Source organism: Chiloscyllium plagiosum, unplaced genomic scaffold (assembly GCF_037043375.1).
Source record: "Chiloscyllium plagiosum isolate Xiang-an unplaced genomic scaffold, Cpla_swu_hap1 HiC_scaffold_2, whole genome shotgun sequence".
In the NCBI taxonomy this organism is placed as follows: domain Eukaryota; kingdom Metazoa; phylum Chordata; class Chondrichthyes; order Orectolobiformes; family Hemiscylliidae; genus Chiloscyllium; species Chiloscyllium plagiosum.
Window position 1 is genome coordinate 51,101,924 of NW_028270140.1, and position 22,601 is coordinate 51,124,524.

A 22,601-nucleotide genomic window follows, 5' to 3' on the forward strand; every position below is an offset into this window, starting at 1 on the left:
TCTTGTGAGGGCATCCCTGAGAACTTCCAGATGCGCATCACGTTCCTCCTTATCTGAGCAGATCCGGTGTAAGCTTAGGGCTTGTCCATAGAGGATGGCTGTTTTAATATGTTTTGGGTGGAAGCTGGAGAAGTGTAGCATTGCGAGGTTGTCTGTGGGTTTGCGGTAGAGTGTGGTGCTGAGGTGTCATTCTTGATGGAGATGCACGTGTCCAAGAATGAGACAGATAGTCGAGCGTAGTCCATGGTGAGTTTGATGGTGGGATGAAACCTGTTGATATCACTGTGTAGTTTTATCAGTGACTCTTCACCATGGGTCCAGAGGAAGAAAATGTCGTCAATGTACCTGAGGTATAATGTTGGTTGGAGGTCCTGCTTAGAAAAGAGGTCTTGTTCAAACCTTTGCATGAAGATGTTGGCATATTGGGGTGCAAATCTGGTCCCCATGGCTGTTCCATGTGTCTGGATGAAGAACTGGTTGTCAAAGGTAAAGACGTTGTGATTGAGGATAAAGCGGACGAGTTGTAGGACGGTGTTTGGAGATTGGCAGTTGTTGGTGTTGAGTACTGAGGCTGTTCCGGTGATGCTGTCATTGTGGGGGATGCTGGTGTAGAGTGCTGAAATATCCATTGTGATGAAGAATGTTCTCGGTTCGACTGGTCCGTGGGTGCTGAGTTTCTGTAAGAAATCCGTAGTGTCGCGACAAAAGCTGGGGATCCCCTGTACAATAGATTGCAAGATGCCTTCAACATAGCTGGAGAGATACTCACACAGGTGATTTACATATGAAAGAAGTGAAACTATCATGGTATTCGAACAGATGAAAGACTCAACAAACAATCAAGGTGCTTTTCAATGTATAATTTCAGTTACATCACACTGTAAACTTTTGCTATAAATTCTGTGTCTTACAATTGTGTCATCCACAACCACCTGATGAAGGAGTGGCGCTCCAAAAACTAGTGCTTCTAATTAAACCTGTTGGACTATAACCTGGTGTTGTGTGATTTTTAACTTTAGTGGAAATGTCATTTACATCCGAGTCACTTTTCTAAACCAAGACATCTGGGAATTATCTTGGTTGTTCTGCTCTAAGTTATCAGTGCCCTATCGAATAGCACTCTGAAAATGGCATAGGCTTTACTAAGCTCAGTTTTGCCAATGGCATCCACACACTAAATTAGGCTCATGGATAATAACTTCCCCTTGGAGCGAAATTAGAAAAAAATGTCATTACCAAAATCCAAATCAGTTTCATTCTTTAAAAAAAAACTGGATTCTCCCTTACCTCTGTTCCTTGTTTCGTGAGCACATCATCGTAGTTACATGGAATTTGTAGCATGCTATTACTACAAAAGTACACAAGTAAGAATAAAATAAAGGGTCCCAAAAAAAAGCACAGGTCTAATCAATATCAACTATTTGCACTTGGAAGAAGAACCATATTTGAGTGCCATTTGCAGATTTCTCCTAACATTGCCACTCTTCGAAAATAGATCTTTCACTGACAATGTTTTAAATGTAAACAATTTTAAGGCAGTATCATGATTGTCAGGCTTGGACTATATTGTAAATGGAATGGAAATCTGAAACTGGGTATGTGCCAGAGGCATCTGACATACCTCCAAATGGCCAACACAAAAGGAACTGTAAGCCAACACACAGCTGAGCAAGTTGTATAAAATTAAAGGATCATTCCATGTTGTAACTGGCATATTTGAATAGTCCAGCATTCACACAGCACTATTTCAACTTGCACTAAAATTATTAAAAGCATGCTGAAGAAAAGTGACACTGTGATAGTTTCTCCTGTGTTACCTTCTCTTTTACATCCAGACCCTCCGGCTCCATCACCCTCTACTCATTGTCCTTTGCTTGGTGTCAGCAAGTTGTTTGGTGCACAACTGATTGTCAATAATTGACTGCTGCTGTTCCAGGTTGCCAGCCTTCCACGGCTGGCCAAACAAAACAAAATGAAAGGAGTGAGCTGTTATTGTATGAAGTCAGCTCCTCCATGCGACAGGATGTTAAGTATCTGAACAGCACCAAACTACGATGTGCGGAGATCCTATCATTTGTCTCACAAGAGCAAACTAATTGAGAATCCAGCTGACACAGCAGCTCTGAGATTGATCAAAGGCATCAATCTCATTTTGCACTGTATAATTTAAGGTTTATTGGCAATATTACTGAGTGTTCTAACAAATAGTACAATCACATAGTACTCCATCTTGGTTGATGCAGAATGCATTCAACTTTTGTGATCTGGACACACTGAAAAGTTTATTTCAGAAAAACATTGCTTGATTACCAGGGAGCATCATGTCCTGCTGAAAATTGCAATGATGAAAACAATCAATGATGCTCTTGTCATGCCATAGCAATGCCTACACATCCAGGCTGGAAAGCTCAGGTTTTAATGCCATATCACGGAAGCGTGCCTGAACAAGTTGATTAAAAATAAAGTGTTTTTATCTCAATGCAAAGTTGTAATTCAGGAACATATTGAGAATAGAGTCTCTCGTCACTGGGGTAGTGCATTAGAAATTTAGTCCTACTATTACTGGAATCATAATAAATGTGAGAAGGTTTAGTCAAAGTTCCCAATTTACCTGACTGACGAACTCAGAGTAAAAGGAAACACTCACTAGGTTTGTAGACTTAAGGAAATAACTGTTTATTTTAAAGAAATTGTCTTTAATCATTGGCAATTAGGAAATATGGATTACTAAAATAAAACAGAAGTAGAAATTGTTGCTGAAGCTTAACAGGTTGAACAGTATCTGTGGGAAGAAAGCCGAGTTAATGTTTTGAATCTGGTGACTCTTCAACAGAACCAGGAAAAGGTGGTATTTATGGTGAAGACAAGGCTCCATTGTTGGAGAACAGAGAAGAGAGTGGATACGTGAAGATGGAGCCCAGAGAAAGTGAGACAGGGGTAGGTCCCCATACCTCTTTGGAACCTTTTCATGCAATCACAGAAGATGCAGCACCAGGCCGCTTACCTCCTCCCTCCTCACTATCCAACACCCAGACATATCTTTCTGGTGAAACAGCGATTTACCTGTAATTCATTCACATAGTCTTCTGCATTCGCTGTTCACGGGTAGTTTTCTCTACAATGGGGAGATGAAACACAGGCTAGGTGACTGTTATGCAGAATACCTATATTCTGCAGGTAAAAATAACTGAAAGCATCCAGTTGCCTGCAACTTCAACACACCACTGTGTTCCCATGCCAACATTACTGTTGCAAGCCTGCTGTAATGTAACAATGAGCCTCAGCACAAACTTGAAGAACTGCATCCCATTTTCCACTTGGGCACACTGCAGCCTCTGAGACTTAAAATTGAGTACAGTAACTTTTTAGATCCTGATTCCATTCTTTTATTTTTGTTAGTCACCCCCACATCCACATCCAGTCCTGTTATGACATGGGTTGCTTTCAGCACTCATTCTCTGCGACTTTCAGCTCTCATTATCACTTATTCAACTTTTCTTTCATCCTGACCTACTATCAATAATTTCCTGATGTACCCCTTTCATATCCCTCTCTATTTGGGCTCCATCTCCGCCTATCCACTCACCTTTCCCTTCCCTATCCCACCAATTCTACCTTGTCTTCAGTATAAATACCAATTTTTCTAAGCTGTTATCAGGTCTGATGAAGAGTCACCAGACTCAAAATGTTAAACCTGCTTTCTTCCCACGGATGTTGCCAGATCTACTGAATTTCACCAGCAATTTTGATATTTGTTGAATTTGAATTTCTGACTTGACAACTTAAACTCTAACCCTTCTTAAAATCATCCCTTCACAGTCAGACATATAGAAAGACAGATAAGTCAATGGATATTAAGGGAAACACAGTTTAATAGTACCAGTTTGGACCACAGATCTTGATGTGTTGTTTCTTTCTGTTTTTTTTTTCAATTTATTTCGGTTCTTCCTTGTTTGCAAACTAACACTCTCTTCCATTCATTGGTTGAGAATTTATCCTTTCACTGTCTTTGAAGGTTTTCTTCATCCTTCAATAGAGGATTTCCAAAAGAGATGAATGGAAGATCCCTAGCTCTTGCTGGAGACTTTCCAGTATGGCCACACAATTGACAGACAGATATTTTGAAACTTTATCTTTGTAGACTAAGTGGTTCTACACTACACTGACTCCACATAAGCTATGACAACTGGTCAGGAGCCAATCAGAACATTGTTGTTCAGAATTTTTCCCATAATTTGGAAACGATTGACTCTGTGACGTTTGCTTCTGCTCTCACTGTTTTAACAAAATGCAACATTACAGAAACTCTCAATGCACTTTGGTGAACATGAATTCTAAAACTATAAACATTACTGTGTACAGTCTCCTTGGTTTAAAACAATATCCTTTTATTCCAGACAAAAATAAAATAAAGAAAATGATGTGATCTTTACATCATCTGGATATTGCAAAATACATGCTGTCAATAATTTTAAAACATCATATCTCTTGTGAAGCTGTGTTGCCTGTAAAAAGTGACATCATAAAACTGATGTGCTTTGATTCTATGTTTGTCTATTTCAATACTTTCTAAAGAAAAGTAAGGACAAAGCAAGCAGTTATTTTCTTTGAGATCACATTGGCTTCCAACAAGGTTGAAGCAAGGATTGACAAGTCATTACAAAGTCTAATTTAAATTACCCCATTTGCGTTTGTGTCTAATAACTTTCATTCCAAGTAATTCATGTGCCTCCTCAGTTATTCAGCATTGCATAGCTGTGTCAAATGTTCGACTCATTCTCCTATTTTCTATACTTCTTTCCAAAAGTGCAGACCACAAACTTGATAATTGGAGCACTGTCCAGACAAATTGAATATTCCACTATCCACTACTAAATTGCAATGCGTTGAGTCCATGTTTCTCCCCAAAATGGAAACAATGTTTATCAACTACAGCCTCATTATTGTTTGGTAAGTAATGATTTATCACCAGCATAATCAAAACTTTGATCATGTAGATGTATTTGTAACATTATTTTCACCAGTGGAAACATATTTTTTGCAAGATGCCATTGGAAATAATTATTGTCTTTTCTCAGGTTTCTCTCATTTACCAACAAGTCTCTATTCTGATATTTTCTTATAAAGATGAATGTATTTTATGGCAACAAAATAAAGCAAGGAACTGCTCAAGATTGGAAACAAAATCTCAAAGTGCTGGAGAAACTGCCAGCATCAATGGAGAGAAAAAAAATGGAGTTAAGGATTCAAGTCCAGTGTCCTTTTGTCAGAATGGCAAAAAATGGTACTCCATGACGTATCAGTGGCACCGAAAATGATTGCAACTGAGAATGCCAACTTCTAGTCAGCAAACACCATTCTGATCTGCATCCTTTGAAAGCTGGTCCAAAATGTGAGTAATTTTCAACATGACTGTAGTTTCTGCTATCATCAATACTGTTGGAGGCGAAAGACTTGGGAATACTGAAAATAATTAATTATCAAAGTTTGGTACTCAAGCCATTACATTGGGAAATATGATTGATTATACTCAACCTAGCACCTGAGAAACAATTCCAGACCATGAAATCTGTCTTTCATTTTGATACGTTGTTTCCCCCATTGTCTGGATACGTTGTTTCCCCCATTGTCTGGCGGCACGGTGGCATAGTGGTTAGCACTGCTGCCTCGCAGCGCCAGAGACCCGGGTTCAATTCCCGCCTCAGGCACTGACTGTGTGGAGTTTGCACATTCCCCCTGTGTCTGCGTGGGTTTCCTCCGGGTGCTCCGGTTTCCTCCCACACTCCAAAGATGTGCAAGTCAGGTGAATTGGCCATGCTAAATTGCCCGTAGTGTTAGGTAAAGGGGTAAATGTAGGGGTATGGGTGGGTTACGCTTCGGCGGGTCGGTGTGAACTTGTTGGGCCGAAGGGCCTGTTTCCACACTGTAAGTAATCTTTGCTTTCAGTCAGAGATAATCAATTTTCTGCTATTGACATACTCTGAACTTGTCCCTTCTACAAATATTACCATTCCCTTTGAGTTTTGTTCTCTGACACCTTTAATCTCCAATCTCAATTACTCTTGGCCTTACATGTTGATCTCATGCCCTTCTCCCTGTCTCAGTAACCCATCGTATCTCCACCTCTCCTTAGTTCTGAGGACAGTCCAAATGGACTCAAAATGTTAACAATATTTCTCCCTCCTGAGAAGTTGCCAAACCTAAGATTCTCCAGCACTAGCTGTTTTAAATTTAGATCTTCAACACCCACAGTTTTTTTTCACTTTTAATTTAATGCATATTGAATTTGTATTTAAAATTACACTATTATTATTAATATTTGTGTTTACAATTATCAAAATTTCAAGGAAACACACAAAGCAGCATGCCATTCAGTCTTTCAAGCCTACTGTGCCATTCAATATGGCTGATCATTCAAGTCAGCACACCGTTACCCGTATCTTCCACATATACTTTCATCCCTTTAGTTCTATATCTGAATCGCCCTTGAAACCACGCGAACGTTTTGCTTCTTAGAAGTTGATATTTGGGTGTTAACTGTTCCATAAAAGAACAAAATCAAAAGTGCAATATTCATACCACTTGGGAATTAACAGAATTATTCAGCATAGAATTTTACAGATCCCACCTATACCACAAAAAGACTTGTCAAGCAGACACAGATCATGTACAGAGGAAAAATAATCATAGAGGTCAGACACAATGAGCCTCTATCTATCCACAACATTCCTGATGGGAAACTGAAAGTAACTTTTGCAGGTAATGAATACTGAGGGCGAGTTGGGGAACAAATTGAAGAAGACCAAAATAAAATAGTTTGCTCTAGCTAAACTATTCTGGAGTCAATAATATTCAATGGGCAGAGGGCTGGTTCATGCTGTTGAAGGGTTAACTTAGAAGCAAATACTCAGGTGCCTGTATTACTTTAAGCAACAATCCGCTGTGGTGTTATCAGCCATAAATCTGTCCCAGCTTTAATGAGTTTTCACTGATGCACATCCATCCTCTTACAACCAAGCTCACAGCTGACAACCTGTCCTAAACCAGGGAAAATTGCAATAGTTTTGGGGCTAAGACCTTGGAGGTTTATCTTCTGATGATAAGCAAAGAATTCTGATGCCAAGCCTTCCTCCCTCCCCTGCATAACCACATAGGAGACTTGATGGAGAAGAACAGAAATAAATGTAAGAAAATAAAGATATGCAAGTAAAGTGCATAGAATGAACTGTGTAGACCATAAATTTGCACTGGCAAAAATACTCTGTTTCCTTGGGTAGTAATGTAGTGCTGAAGCTCTAAGCTAAAAGGACCTCCCTTCTCATTTCTATTTTCTAATTAATTTTAGAATAAATAGAAATGGCAAGTAATGCCAAACTGGACCTTCAAATGACTTCTACGCAATGAGCATTAAGAGTAAAACTCTTCAAGTAACAACACAGTGTAACAATAGATGACGTGAGCAGCCCAAACTATTGCACCATTGCAACAATTTGCTGATATCCTCTGCAATGTCAAATTTAATGTAAATCAGATCTAATGCCAGTGATGATCAGGCATCCAGCCTGAGGTTCACAAACATCTACAGCTTTCAGATCAAACTCCTCAAGTCTGTTAACATGCAGAATCGACCATGAGATTTAACTTACAAGTGCGAGTACAATTGGAGCTAGACCTTCCTCTTTACCATTGCTCTCATGTCCTCCTCTTGTTTCTATTTGTCCTGTTGACACTAAACACTTTCTAGGTTGTTGACAAACTTTACAGTATGGTGTGCATGAAAGAATGTACATTGTGTGTTTCTTAAATTGAAGGGCAGATTAGTTTTGTTACCATTCCCGAACAATATATTGCAACTCCCATATGCCAATACAGTCAATCTGTGAGATTCTTCCGAATTAACCACTTGGGGGCAGATTTTCTTTGTGCGCGTAGAGTTATGCATTTGCTGCACATCGTGTAGAATAGGTCTACCTTTGGGTTGTATTGTTGGATGCATTACTGAGATGAAAGATTGTAAAAGGTACAGAAAATAGATCTGATTTTGATTCACTCAAATGAAATTAATTCAATTCTAAAGTTTATTGTCATTTCTTTGATTCGTATATTTTATTTCCAGTTAACTGGCACCATTTTCTCCTATAAACAAACCTTTTCTTTGTGCTATTGCAATCAAAAGACAAACAGCAGAAAAAAATCTCTCCTGTTTTCTCCATTTAAGTATCATTCAACTTTAAACTTACCTAAATAAACGTTTTGCTTTTCACTCCAATCTGACAAAATTTCAATGTATTTTTGTCCCTTTATTATTTTAGCTCTCAAACAACATTAACAATAACGACAATGCTATTTCAACTGTTTTTAATAACACTCCCTCAGAATTTTACTTCAATAATGCATCTCATTAAAAATAAGTGGACCACACTTTCAAAGGTGTCAGGTTACTTTTATCATAGCAGAGAAACAATTCATAGCTTTACTTATACTGATAAACATTTTCAGGAAAACAATAAGTGTATTAGTGAATATAGTGGACTAATTACTTATTTTCCCTTTGTTCTATACTAACATGCTCAGACGCACAATCCCATGCAGAAGACAAAGATCCAGTTATAAGAAGGTGGAAAGTAATTAGTTAAACATTTTCAAAAAGTTTGCACTTAACAGAAGTTTAACTAAATGACAGGTATACTATTTAAGAGATGGCCTCGGAGAGTATTGGATTACCAAGTTGGGAACCAGGATTTCTGTTAGAGTTTACCTGATCTCCCATTATCATTTAGGGGATTTATGTCTTTACAAATATGGACTTCTATGTTGAAAGGTCTAAATCATGAGCTATGCCATAATATCACTTTAGGGCATGGCAAGCAATTAGACACCAAGAAATACCTCAGCGAGCATAGCGATTGAACTGGTGTTGTTGGTGTTATTCTGTACCACACACTATTAATCAAGCCAATAGAGCTAACCAATTTGTAAGATACCCAACAGAAATTGCATGGAATAATTCCCGTTTTCTTTTAAACTCCAAAAGTTACAAAGAGGGAAATTACAATCAGAGGATGTCTTAAGGGGAGGTCTCATTCAATATTGCAAATGATCACAGCAAAATGGGAACTTTTAGTAGATGTACAAGCTTTTAGCTAAGGATGTACAAGATTTTAGCTAAGGGGTTCAGAGGACATCAGCATTACGTTTGGATGATTCGCAAACTGTATATCAACCTTAACATTCATTATTTGTCATTTGACACATTACAATTTGGAGACTGACACATCCATTTATTGCCATGGATCCTTTATTGTCTTTTGCAAGTGTATCATATCCACCCAGCAAACAACATGGTAAAAGGGTTCAAAAGGATGATCTGCCTAATATCATTAATTGAATGTTAATACATTCTAGCATTTAGGTAACTTATACTCATTGTACTAGTTAGCTAGGCAATCACATGTACCTGCTGAGCAAGAATATGCTTTCAGCATTTATACTGCATAAGATATTGCAACACCTATTTCTATATCTCACTCACAAGGAATACATACAGATTATAAAAAAAGTTATGGGAAACAAATGTTTCTTTCAATGTGATCTGAAAATCGGGGACAATAATACACATTGCCAGATTATAAATATTAAATAAAAGGCCTGAACATTGCTTATGGACAATAAATTGAGTACATCTGAGACATAGTCTCACCACAAATTGAGAATTGCTGCTTCAAAGTATGTGGACAACTATAGAGTCACCAAAGCATAAACCAACAACAGAGTATTGCAACAAGATCCTTAGCCATTGCTGTATAAAATCAAGGGAAAATAATCAGGTTACACAACCTCTGAGTCAAAGTCCGCTTTTACAGATTGCACACAATGTAAAAATAGTTTATGTACATATTTAAATAAAGCAGAGTAACCAGCTATAGCAAATTACTATAAGACTATTGTATATTGATGTGTATCCAACACAACTTCATATTTGATCCAAATAAGCACTCCTCTGTCAAATTGCTAATTAACCTTTAGAACTAGAAAGCAGGAAGAAAAGTTATTTACTTTACCCTGAGTCTGCTTGTTTGAAAGTCAATGGAATGTGCTCTATCCTGAGACCTTTGAAATAAGAAGAACAGAAATTAGAACAGAATACAATTTCCAGAAGTAAAATTAGATGTATAAATCATGATAATAATAAAAAGACAAAAAAAACATCATCCAGGAGTTTTAAAAAATTAATCAGAATCACATTGGTGAAATGCGTGACAGCAAAATTAGGGCAGATGCATTTGTAGAAACTGTACATAATTCTTCTTCACTTACAGCGCATACTAAGTTCTTATGCAATGACTTTACATTACTGAAAGAAAGACCTGCTTATTTCTATGACTGAGGGGACAAAAGAAAGTATGAGTAAAGCAATACATAACACTGGATTACAGGATGATTTTATTTGCAGTTTCCAACACATACTTAAATTTTGAGATTCAATAATCATCAACTATACAAATCCTTGTTGTTAGATAAGGAACAAAGAATTCCTGGCTACATACTATCATGCATCTTTTCTTTAAAATAAACTGGCAATTCTGATACTTCACATGTTTTTCCTTAAACTTTAAATTGCAAGCTCATATGGATGCCCCCTTCTCACTTTAAGGCAATGTTACTTGAATCAAAACAATTTCCTTCAGGTTCTTTAGGCATTAAAGAGTTTGCCATACTGCTGACTAAATCAAAATCCAACCTCTACTTGATGGACTAGGTGTTCTCTCACTTTCTAACAAGAGTACAGAACAAAATAGAATAGATTTTGAGATACCAGCTTCTCATTTGCACCATCAACATATGGGAAGAAAAAGTAGAAAAATTCTGACAGGTTCATAGTTAACATCACTGTGATGCAATGTGTCACTGATTACAAGAGAGGTCCAAATGAGAAGACCTGATGCTCTAAAAACCACTTGAAGTAAAATCCAACAGACTTCTTGGCAGTGTGTCAGTGCCTATTAGTTAGAATTTTGCCAGAATATCCAAATAACCTTCAACACACGGATGCCAGGGCATGTGTGAAGGGATGATTAAGAAGGCAACTGGTAGATCAAAAATGAAAATAGCTCCATTGAAAGCAAAATGACAGCACAGGGCATCACTAACTGTAAGAAACTGTTGGAGAGATGGGTAGAATACTACTCTGTGTTGTACTCTGATAAGAACATTGCCATGGAGGCAGCTCTTGGAATAATGGAAAGCTTGCCTGTGAAGACAGAGCTGGATATATCAGTGGAGAAGTTTAGTAAATCTATTGACTTTCTTGTCATGGACAACGCTGCAGGTGTCCATGGTAGATTGTATGAATGCATCAAGCTTAGGAAACCAGCAATCCTGCAGCATATGTATGGACTTCTCCACCTCTGCTTGAGGGAGGAGGGATTGCCCTAAGATGTGTGTAATGTAAAGATTGTAACCCCCTAAAAGAATTAACATGATGAGGGCTACTCTAACAACTCACAAGGCATTTCCATTCAGAACATTAAGGGAGAAGTATTTGTCCATGATTCCCTTTTCAGACTATAGATCCTGGCTAAACCTCTCTACCCAACACCCCAGAGGGGTTTCACAATGGGAAGATCCCCAAATGACATGATTGTCTCAGTCCAGCAGTTGCAACAGAAATACCATGGCCAAAGGAGATAGTTCTATAAGAGCAAAATAGTGCCGAATCTGAAATCAGAACAGAAAGTACCGGAGAAACTCAGCATGTCTGGCAGCATTGTAGAGAGAGAAACAGAATTTTGTCTCAAATTTGGTTTGACTCTTCTTCAGAACTGTACTGAATTTGAACTTGAAACATTAACTCTATTTCTCTCTCCATAGATGAAGTCAGCTTTATAGTGTCTTCATCAATCTCCACCAAGGTATTCAGACGTGTGAGCAGAAAATGTCTGTTTAAGATGCTGAAGAAAACTGACCGCCCACCAATATGGGGCAACATCAGAATCCTTTAAGAATAGCAATAGATTGTGCTCTGGTACTGAAAATCATGACCACATTCTTCTCTGTGATGCTGACTCTTAGCAAGACAAGAGTCACAACTCAGGGGTCATACGGCATACTGATCCCATTAGCATTCACTCGTCACTAATGCCAACATCATCTGTGCTGACCCAGCCACACATCAGGTAGATAATGGCTATGTATTCAAAGGTACAGTGCATGAGGATCTGGCCGGTGGGTCATGACCTCTTGGCTATCTAAAACTCTGTTACAAGGACACTAACAAGGAGGATATGTAGACGGTGATATTGACAACTGGGAGACAGTAGCTGACAACTGCGACCTCCATAGACTGAATATTTGGAAGTCCATGGGAAGAAATGAAAAAAAAGCTCATCTTCCAAACAAGATGTCCAAAGAAAACAGAAGCCAGCAAATCCTATTCCTTCACAGCCACAGTGTTCCTCTGCAGCAAATGTAAAAAAGATTGTCAGATAGGGCCATAATAGATAATTCTTAACACAAATTTGAACACCATGGTGCAAATCACCATCTTATGAGACAGAAAAAGAGCCTGCAAGGTAACCATGATGGTATCTTACACTGAAGCAATGTTATAGCCTACATTTAGTGCAAGATGCCTCCCTGATAAGAGATAGAAGTTTGCGCAGGTCATAAGTACCCAAATGATTATCATCTTATTGCTTCAAAATACTTATTAATCCTCATTAAAGAGTGTGAACATCTTTTTGTTAGGTAGCACATGACCTGAAAATATTTCCTAACATCGAACAGTCACATGGAAGTAAATTAGTCACTGCAGAACATCTCAAGACAGTACCATGAAGAGGTACATTACTGAGACATAGGGCTGTACAGCAGGGAAACACACCTCTTGATCCAAGGTGTCCATGCTGACCAGATGTTCTAAATTAATGTAGTGCCATTTACCAGCATTTGGCCCATATCCCTCTAAACCCTTCCTATTCATGACTCATCCAAATGTTTTTTAAATATTATAATTGCACCCATCTCCATTTGGCAGCTCACTCCATCCACGCATGACCCTCTGTGTGAACATTTTGCCCCTCAGGTCCCTTTTTATTCCTCACCCATCTCACTTTCAACCTATGCCCTCTAATTTTGGACTCCCACACCCCAGGGGAAAAAAAAGACTGCGTCTATTTATCCAATCCATGCCCCTCACAATTTTATAAACCTCTATAAGGTTACCTCTTAGCCTCTGATGCTACAGAGATAAAAGCCCCAGCATATTCAGCCTCTCCCTGTAGTTCAAACCTTCCCATAGCTCAAACCCTCCACCTTGGCAACATTCTTGTAAATTTTTGCTGAACACTCTCAAGTTTCAAAACATCCTTCCTATATCAGGGAGACGAGAATTCAATGCAGTATTCCAAAAATATTTGAACCAATCTTCTTTACAACTGCAACAAGACCCCTCAACTCCTACTCTCAATGCACAGACCAATAAAGGCAATTATACCAATCACTTTCTTTACCACCTTGTCTATCTGTGACTTCACTTCACTTTCAAGAAATTATGAATGCTGCACCCAAGGGTTGCTTGGCAACATGCCTCAGGAACCTAAAAATTTGCCTTCAAAAATGCAAGACCTCACATTTATCTAAATTAAATACCATCTGCCATTCCTCTACCTATTGGCCCATCTGATCAAGGTCCCATTGTAGTCTCAGACAACCTCTGTCCGTTGTACTCTGTCTACTACACCACCAATTTTGGTGTCATCTGCAAACTTATTATCCATTCCTCCTATATTCACATCCAAATCATATACATAAATGACAAAAAGCAGTGGACTCAGCACCAATCCTTGTGGCGCACCACTGGTCACAGGCCACCCCTCTGAAAAACAGCCCTCCAAATGGCTAGATCTCCCTAAATCCATTGTGATCTCACATTGTTGCCAGTCTATCATGAAGGACCTCATCAAACACCATGTTGAAGTCCATACAGACAACACTCAATGCTCTACCTTCATCAATCTTCTTTGGCACTTCTTCAAGAAAACTCATTCAAGATAGTGAGACACATCTTACAGCTTGGGACCCTTCAACCACATGGCATCAACATCGACTTCACTCGTTTTGAAATCTCTCCTCCCCCACCTCATCCCAGATCCAACCCTCCACCGCCCTCTTCACCTGTCCTACCTATCCATCTTCCGTCCCATCTATCCGCTCCATCTTCCCTACCAACTTAACATAATTACCCCCATCTGCATCCACCTATTGCCTTCCCATCCACCTTCCTCCCAGCCCTATCCCCAACCCCTTATTTATCTCTCAGCTCCCTTCAGATTCCTGATGAAAGGTTTATGCCCGACATGTGACTCTCCTGCTCCTTGGATGCTGCCTGACCTGCTGTACTTTTCCAGCACCACTCATTTTGACTGAACTATGATTTCCCATGCACAAAGCCATGTTAGCTATCCTAATCAGTTTTTACCTTCCCAAATACAGAAGAAATGGAAGATGGATGAGGCCAGGCTTTGCAATATCAGTTCCAGCTGCAACATGAAGGCGCTGGGACATCTATCACTCTTGTGGTTACAAGATCCCCATTCTTCCCTGGACTGGCTCTACTAGAGCCTCGAGTGCTATGTTTGAGGAGTGGTATGCCCTCTTGCTTGATCCCTGAGCCATCCTTTAAGAAGCTGGGATCACTGAGTACACTTCATATCATCATTGCAAAATATAGGAGTGTTTTACTTGAGCCATTTTGGACAAGTGCAATTTGTTCTAACCAATTAGTCAACCCAAAATTGTGCACTAAAACAAGATTTCAAAACAGGTGCATTTAAGATCATTTCAAGAACTATTTCCTCCCTGTCATGACAATAAGCAAATTAATGCCTAAACCTGTGCCAAATATTAGAAAACTGCAATTGTAAGTTCATGACATATAATTCATTTGGTGTTATCTGAGGTCCAATGAGTTGAGAGTTCAAGTACCAATCCCTTTCAAATGTCTTGAGCACCAAAGTCCAGATTGATATCCAATCCTGTCGTGAGGGAATGTGGCATTAGTGGAAATGCCATCAAGAAACAAAATACATTCTGTCTATTCTCTCAGATGAATGTAAAAGACTCCAATGAAATAATTTGGTGAAGAATGTGGTGGTTCTTCTCAATATCCTGTTCAATAGTTAATCTTCAAACATCATCATTAAAACATGCTCAAGATAACTGTTGAGTTTCATAAAAATAATCAGTATTTAATATTCAAAGTCTTTTTCCTCATGCTTCCTTCAATCAATATTGAGGCAAAAGCAGGAATTGTCAAAGCAAGTTTAGTCTTTGGCAGACAATGAATATCAGTCCGGGAATGAAGTGAAATATGTCCAATCCACCAACTGAAAATCTATAGAGTAATAAAAGAAACTCTCTCATTTTTTAGCTCCGGCACATTTTGGAGAGTTTTGTCCTACCTCAGCAAATACTGATTATTTTCACATAATCTTTCATTGCTCACTTCATTCACTATGTATTCAGTCTCATTCTCATTCGATCAGGAATTTGCAGAGGCAGAAGTGCTCACCGCTGTAGACACCTTCTGTGTGAATTTTAAACTCCAGCTGTGCATAATACTGAAAACCAGCAGCTACCCTTCAAAGTCTGCTGATCGACTGTTACTACAGAGGAGAGGGACGTGGAAGTGCAGTTGGCATCCTAGTCTGCAGACTGGGACCACAGCTCCTGGTACTCAAGATGGAGAAGAGGAGGGCCATCCTCTTTGTTGTAGACCCCGAATCAGGCCACGGCATAAGACACTGACAGCCTGGCTGGGGATAGCCACCTGGATGAGGACGGTGTCCCAGCTGAGAGAAAATAGTTAGCAAAGCAGAAGGAGGAGTAAAATCGATGTTTCGGGCATAAGCCCTTCATCAGGAACTTTTGCCTGAAACGTCGATTTTACTGCTCCTCGGATGCTGCCTGAAATGCTGTGCTTTTCCAGCACCACTCTACTCCAGAATCTGGTTTCCAGCATCTGCAGTCATTGTTTTTACAAAGCAAAAAGAGGTCAATAGCTCTCTAAAGTCCACAAGGATAAATGTCATAATTTTCTCTCTGCTATCTCACACTCGCTCTCACTATTCTATTACACACAAGGAATCACACCAAGACTAATGGTCATCCACTTTCACTAATGCATGAAGTATCTTCAATCAATCACCTTCTCCAGTCTTCCTCACAAATTCCCAACTCCTTCTGCCCTCTGATCTCCTCATTTACTCACTTGGCATACCTGTGCACCTTTTCTGCTCCCTCACCACACTGATAGCACTTGCCGGCACTGTCACTTAACTCCTTCTTTTGTCTCACTGCAGGAGAAAATATCGCAAAACAGGCAGAAGCAAAGAGGATGTCTGACATTTATGTCATCATCCTATTTGAGGGGAAAATCCACTCAACTGCAACATGTCTGGGCCCTCTAGACACAAACGCCCTCTGCGCCATTAGTCTAAATCCTCCATGTCATCGTAGAACAGGCTGCCTCCAACACTGCTGGGGATCCTGCAATTACATCTAGAGATACTCAGGCAGCATGGAAAAGAATGCTAAGGACACACAGGTAGAATGGATAACACTTCATTGCAAAAACACTTTACATTTGTAAATATAAATACACTTTAAACATCATTTTGCTGATCGACGATCATGTTAGTTGTATGGTTACCAAGGCAGAGTTAAGCAGCCACTCCATACGTTCGAAAGAAGATGGAAGTTATATGAGCGAGGCTCTGAGAAGCATCCAAGATAGCAACAGGTTTCAGATGTCCTTCAACCCTTAGGTTAAGAGTACAATTAAGACTAATGAGGAAATTTAATGAGGGAATTTCTGAATCCACAATTGATGTGAAATTCTTGGAATGGGTCCCAGCCTCCACTCATGTTCCACCATGCAGCCATTTTTCATCCCAATGACATTGTTGGGATTTGGTAGAGGATAACACGCTATCAAGGTCACTCTTCTCAATGTGAGCTCCAAACTCTGTCTGCAAATCAAGAGTCTGTACACCCCTACTCTTCAAGTACCTTTTTGTATTATATCCCTGTTAACTCTATCAGTTTTGAGGTTTCTCATGTTCTAACCCAATTTTTTAATTTCACAATCAAAAACCCTATTTTCCCCTCATGCTCAAGTTGTTAGGCATTATCCACTGTCATTATCCTCTAAATAATGCACCTAACACTATGGGCAATTTAGTATGGCCAATTCACCTGACCTGCATTTTTGAACTGTGGGAGGAAACCGGAGCACCCAAAAGAAACCCAAGCAGACACGGGGAGAATGTGCAAACTCCACACAGTCGCCCAATGGTGGAGTCTATCCTAAAAAAATCATAAGACAGAGATGCTATGAATTTTTAAGTACTAAAGGAAGCAGCAATATGCTAAAAGTCAAAACATAGGTGCAATAAGCATCCAAGCAAGTGTAAAGTGATTGAGTACTAAGACAACAAGATAAGAACACTGAGATGCACCCTATGCTATTACATGAAATGGGTTTGTGCCTCTACAGGCAGAATGACCTGGCTAGAGCTTCCTGATTGCATTGCAATGCTCCTGACTTCAATCATTCAGTGCTGAAGTGTCTTCTGAGCTCTTCCACCTTTGATGAAGATGATGTGATAAGACTGCTGTTTTGCCAATGCCAACTTCAGGGATGAAAAGTGGAGTAATTTGCTATCCATGCAGTGTGCCATGAGATGTGGTGAATGCCAGTTAAGATGGAGATCTGGAGAAGCAAGCAATGAGCTGCATCTGTCATGTAACTACTCTGACTTCAAAGTTGGGTTTGGTACCATCTCAACAACATCTAGGAGAATTGAGAACTGCTTGGAAATGAGATGAAATTAAGTGAACAATGAGATGCATCTACATTGAAATTATATAATTTCTGCTTATGAGCAAAACTCTCATCAAGCTGTTGACATCTGAAGGGCAAAATTGGACTTTCTTTCCCCCCAGTCATTGAGAATTTAATTGTTTCATTCTCACTGTAGTGTCTCAAATTTCTCTCCACTGCCTACAGTGCCCAAGGGCTGGGAAAATTCTGTCCAGTGTCTTTGCCACTGAGCTCCAGGTATACTAAACTTGGATCAGCATCATGCCAAAATGCTAAGCACATTTACTCGAGCTATCTTCTGATCTTGAAGCCAGTATTTCTGAAGCTCGCTTGTGAGAGCAAATCTTCGATGGCAAGTTTGAGACTGGGTGTGTTGGCATGGTGGTCAAAAGTAGAACTACAAGGACAATTCTAAATGCTTTATTTAGCAGTTTTAACATTAACAAGTCCTGGAGAAGCTCGCTGAGGATCATAGCACCCAGCACAACCAAATAAAAATGGTGGGGCTTCTTTGGATGCAATCATGTATCAGAGGCAGAGAGAAAATTCAATCACAGGCATTCTCAAGCTAGCAGCTCATCCAAAACTTGATCATCTGTGATATCTTGCACCCACCAGATTTCTGCCAAAGAAAACTGATGAAGAATACAGCCATTTTCACCTTAGCAGATCAAAAGAGTCTGCTATAATTCAAAACATAATTCATTGACTGTGACACATCTTCAAAAATCAAAGAAGTCACAAGACAAGTGCAATTTTTTCTTCCCTTGGCTAAATTAATGCGTAAATTTAATAAACCATTATGCCAAAGCTAAAATCCCTTGTGATTTGGTCATTCCATTGGTTCACTTCACTTATCTCTTCCTTTTGCACAGTTAGAATATTTTAAATATCAAGATCTTAACTAAATTAAAATGTAGTTTTGCAATTTCAGTTTTAATGCTCTGTGTTTAATTTTGTGAGTTTTCTTACTTTTGAAGCACATGTGGTCAATTGGTTAAGCCTGGATGTGGGTGAAGAGAAAAGAAAACAAAGAAAAAGAGTTGCTGGCATATCAATGACATATACTAAGGAACTGAACAAAGAACAAAGAACAATACAGCATCTGAACAGGTCCTTTGGCCCTCCAAGCCTATACTGACACATTTTGCCCTTCCATATTAAACAGATGCTTCTTGAATGCTGCTAGTGTGTCTGCTTCCAACACCTGCTCTGGCAGCACATTCCAGGCACTCGCCATCTTTTGTGTGAAAAACATGCATCACACATCTCTTTTCAACTGCCACCCTCACACATTGAACCTGTAGCTCCTAGTAATTTACCCCTCCATCCTGCGAAAAAACCTCGTGCTTTCCACTCTATCCATGTCATTCACAATCTGATTAACTTCTGTCAGATCGTCCCACAACCTCCCACATTTCAGTGAACACAAACCCAATCTATCCAACCTTTCTTCACAGCTAAAATCCCCTATACCTGGCAACATCTTGGTAAACTTTTTCTGTACCCTCTCCAAAGCATCCACATCCTTCTGGTAGTATGGTGGCCGGAACTGTACACAATATTCCAAGTGTGGCCTAACTCAAGTTCTAAAAAAGCTGCAGCTTAACTTGTCTATCCTTATATTCAATGCCCCTACCAATGAAGACAAGTATGCCATAGGCCTGTTTTTACTAGCTTATCTATCTATGTTGCTTCCTTCAGTGATTATTGGCCCTGCACACCCAAATCCCTCTGTATATCAATACTCCAAAGACTTTTGCCATTCACTGTATTATTTCCACCGGTACTTGACCTTCCAAAATGTATTACCTCATATTTGTCCAGATTAAACTCCATCTGCCATTTTCCTGCCCATGCCTCTAACTTATTTATATCCTGCTGTATCCTCTGATAATATTCTTCACTATCTGCAACTCCATCAATTTTTGTATCATCTGCAAACTTACTAATTAGACCAGCTACATTTTGCTCCAAATCATTTTTGTAGAACAGGAACAGCAGAGGTCCCAGCACTGATCCCTGTGGAACACCACTAGTCACAGCCCTCCATTCCGCTACCCTCTGTCTCCTATGACTGAGCCAGTTCTGTTTCCCTCTGGCCAGCTCATCCTGATACCATTTGACTTCACCCTTTGCCATGAGGTACTTTGTCAAAGGCTTTACTGACGTCCAGTTAGACAACATCAATCACTTTTCACTCATTAATTGATTTCATCACCTCCTCAAAAAACTCGATCAAGTTAGTGAGGCACGACCTCCCCCACAAAAACCATGTTGTTTATCACAAATCAGTCCATTCGCTTCTAAATGTTTATAGATCTTGTCCCTGAGAATCTTTTCCAATAATTTCCATACCACTGATGTAAGGCTCACAGGTCTGTAATGTCCTGGATTAACCCTGTTACTCTTTTTTAAACAATGGGACAACATTAGCAATTCTCCAGTCCTCAGTTATGCCAAAGATGTTACAAAGATGTCTGTCAATGTTCCAACAATTTATTCTCTTGCCTTCCTCAATATTCTGGGATAAATCCCATCAGGACCCGAGAACTTATCTACCTTAATACAGTTTTAAGACACATAACACCACTTGCTTTTTAATAGAAACTTGGCTTAGAAATTCAACACTGAAAGAATAGAAAAAAGTTCCACATATAGAACCATTGTCTTTGCTGCAAAGCTCAAAGATAACTACTTGAAATTCTCAAATTTGATCACAATTGGCACTAGGGAGTATTGGGTACATGCGTGTTTCTCCAAAATTAAGCATAAATAAATTAAAATGAGTGTTAACAAATCAAATGCACAAATCAAGCTGTACATTTGAACTGCATAAACCTTTGTGTATCTTTCTTCATGCTATGTTAATCAACGGCAATTTGAACTGATTGTATGTAAAATTTCCTCTACCTTGTAATCTGCATTACAGTGTGCTTGTGAATGGACTTACATAGGAAAACACTATCCAAAGGCATATCTACATACCCTAGGATTAAACTGAACTTGTTTGGATTGGTGACCATAATGTCCATCGCTTGTATGTCATTTGAAATCGTGATTCAAATTTATTCAGTTTGAAGTTCCTACTTTAATTATCAATAGATTTATTGTCTGTTTATCTGGCTGTCTTGCTAGCTTTGCATCAAAGACGATGGTATCAAGTCAAACTTCAGAATTTAAGTACATAAATGTGATTACCTACAAGTTGTAATGAAAGAGTGTTGCATCTTTTGGGTCAAACATTATTTTAAGCTTCAGTCTATCTGTAATGTGGTAATAAAAATACCAACCTTACTATTTGCTCAGAATTAGTGAAAGAATGAGCCTCTCTTACTTCAGTTGAATAAAAGCTTGGTTACAGAGAAGATTGAGGAAAAAAATCAAACTGAAGTGCTTGAAATGATAAAGGGCAGATAAAGTCAGAATTCCCAGCTTCCAAACACCCGGCCTCTGCACAGACCCATTGAGGCATCCTTGCGGCCTGACATGGAGGCCTCCTAGCCCAGCATGGGCAATCTCTCAGCCTGGCATGTTCTCAGTGGGAGCTTCTGGTCTCAAGGTGATTCCAGAGAGATCTCCTGGCCTTGTGAACCATGAAGTGATCCCTGGTGCAGTTTGGAATCAAGGGCCAGTGCAGATGGAAGGGCAGGTGCTAGTATGGACTGGGTTAAAAGACCGCTGCGCTGAATTTTTTTTCTCCATTTAATAAGTGTTTCTGATAATCTGCAATGCTAGACTTTTTGCTTCTCTATTTCCCGAGAACTGCAGCTGAGAAGCTGTACCTAGGGAGTTTGTACCTAAGATAGTGCCATAAGCAGCAACTTATACAATTTTCACTGTACTCATTTGAATACGTGACAATAAAGCTAATTCTAATTCCAATGAACTATGTTCTCGAGTTGTAAAATCCAGAACAAAGAGATATGATGATAAAATGGAGCATTATATGGAAATTATACTCATCAACACATGTTGATACATTGGATGGTGGAAATTGGGAACAGCGTCCCTCAAAAAGCTATAAATTTTCATTGAGACCAATTAACTTTTGATAACTAATAAGGGATGTGAAACCAAGGCAATGAGTTGGTGGTACTGTCACTGGAAAAGCAATCCAGAGTTCTAGGTATTTGGTATTTGAAAGACACTGCTGCAGATGATGAAATTTGATTTTAATAAACACTCAGAATTTCAAGGAAAATGCTACTGCAACGGTTACCATGTAACCATTGCCAATTGTTGTAAAAACCCACTTGGTTTATTAATATCCCTTTAGAGAAAGAAATCCTGTGGGGAATTAAATCTGCCATCCTTACCTGATCAATCTACATGTGAACTAAGATCCATAAAAATATGGTTGACTTTTAGCTCCACTTTGGAATGGCCTAAGCAGCCAATTACTCAAAGCTAAGTAGCAATAAGCAATGAGTAGCAGCTTTGCCAGCACCGTCCTCATCTCAAGTAAGAATTTATAAAAGAGGTGATTGGATATCTACATTGACCATATTCTATCTGAATGGCAGAACAAATTTGAGGGCAACGTTCCCTTTAAAGTGAGTGGTCAATACTTCCATACTGATCAGCGTGCTTACACCATTCCCAGTATTGACGTTTAGTTTTGGAAACTGCTGGCACACATGGATCTTGGAACTCTGCACAAGAGAAAACAGAATTGGAGAGAATGTTGTTTGAAGGGCTGAATGGCCTACTTCAA

At 39.2% G+C, this 22,601-nt stretch overlaps 1 protein-coding gene and 1 pseudogene across 23 annotated transcripts in view; one reads left to right on the forward strand and one right to left on the reverse strand.

Annotated features, from left to right (window-relative positions):
* LOC122562121 (receptor-type tyrosine-protein phosphatase delta) overlaps positions 1 to 22,601 on the reverse strand; it is a 2,484,958-nt gene that overhangs the window by 1,198,802 nt on the left and 1,263,555 nt on the right. For all 23 annotated transcript variants that reach the window (XM_087996666.1, XM_087996678.1, XM_087996656.1 and 20 more), the window contains one exon: positions 10,062 to 10,110. The gene's annotated coding sequence lies outside the window, so the exon portion shown is untranslated. The remainder of the gene's footprint in view (positions 1 to 10,061; positions 10,111 to 22,601) is intronic.
* Positions 1 to 22,601, forward strand: part of LOC148151896 (uncharacterized) — a 214,058-nt pseudogene that overhangs the window by 64,748 nt on the left and 126,709 nt on the right.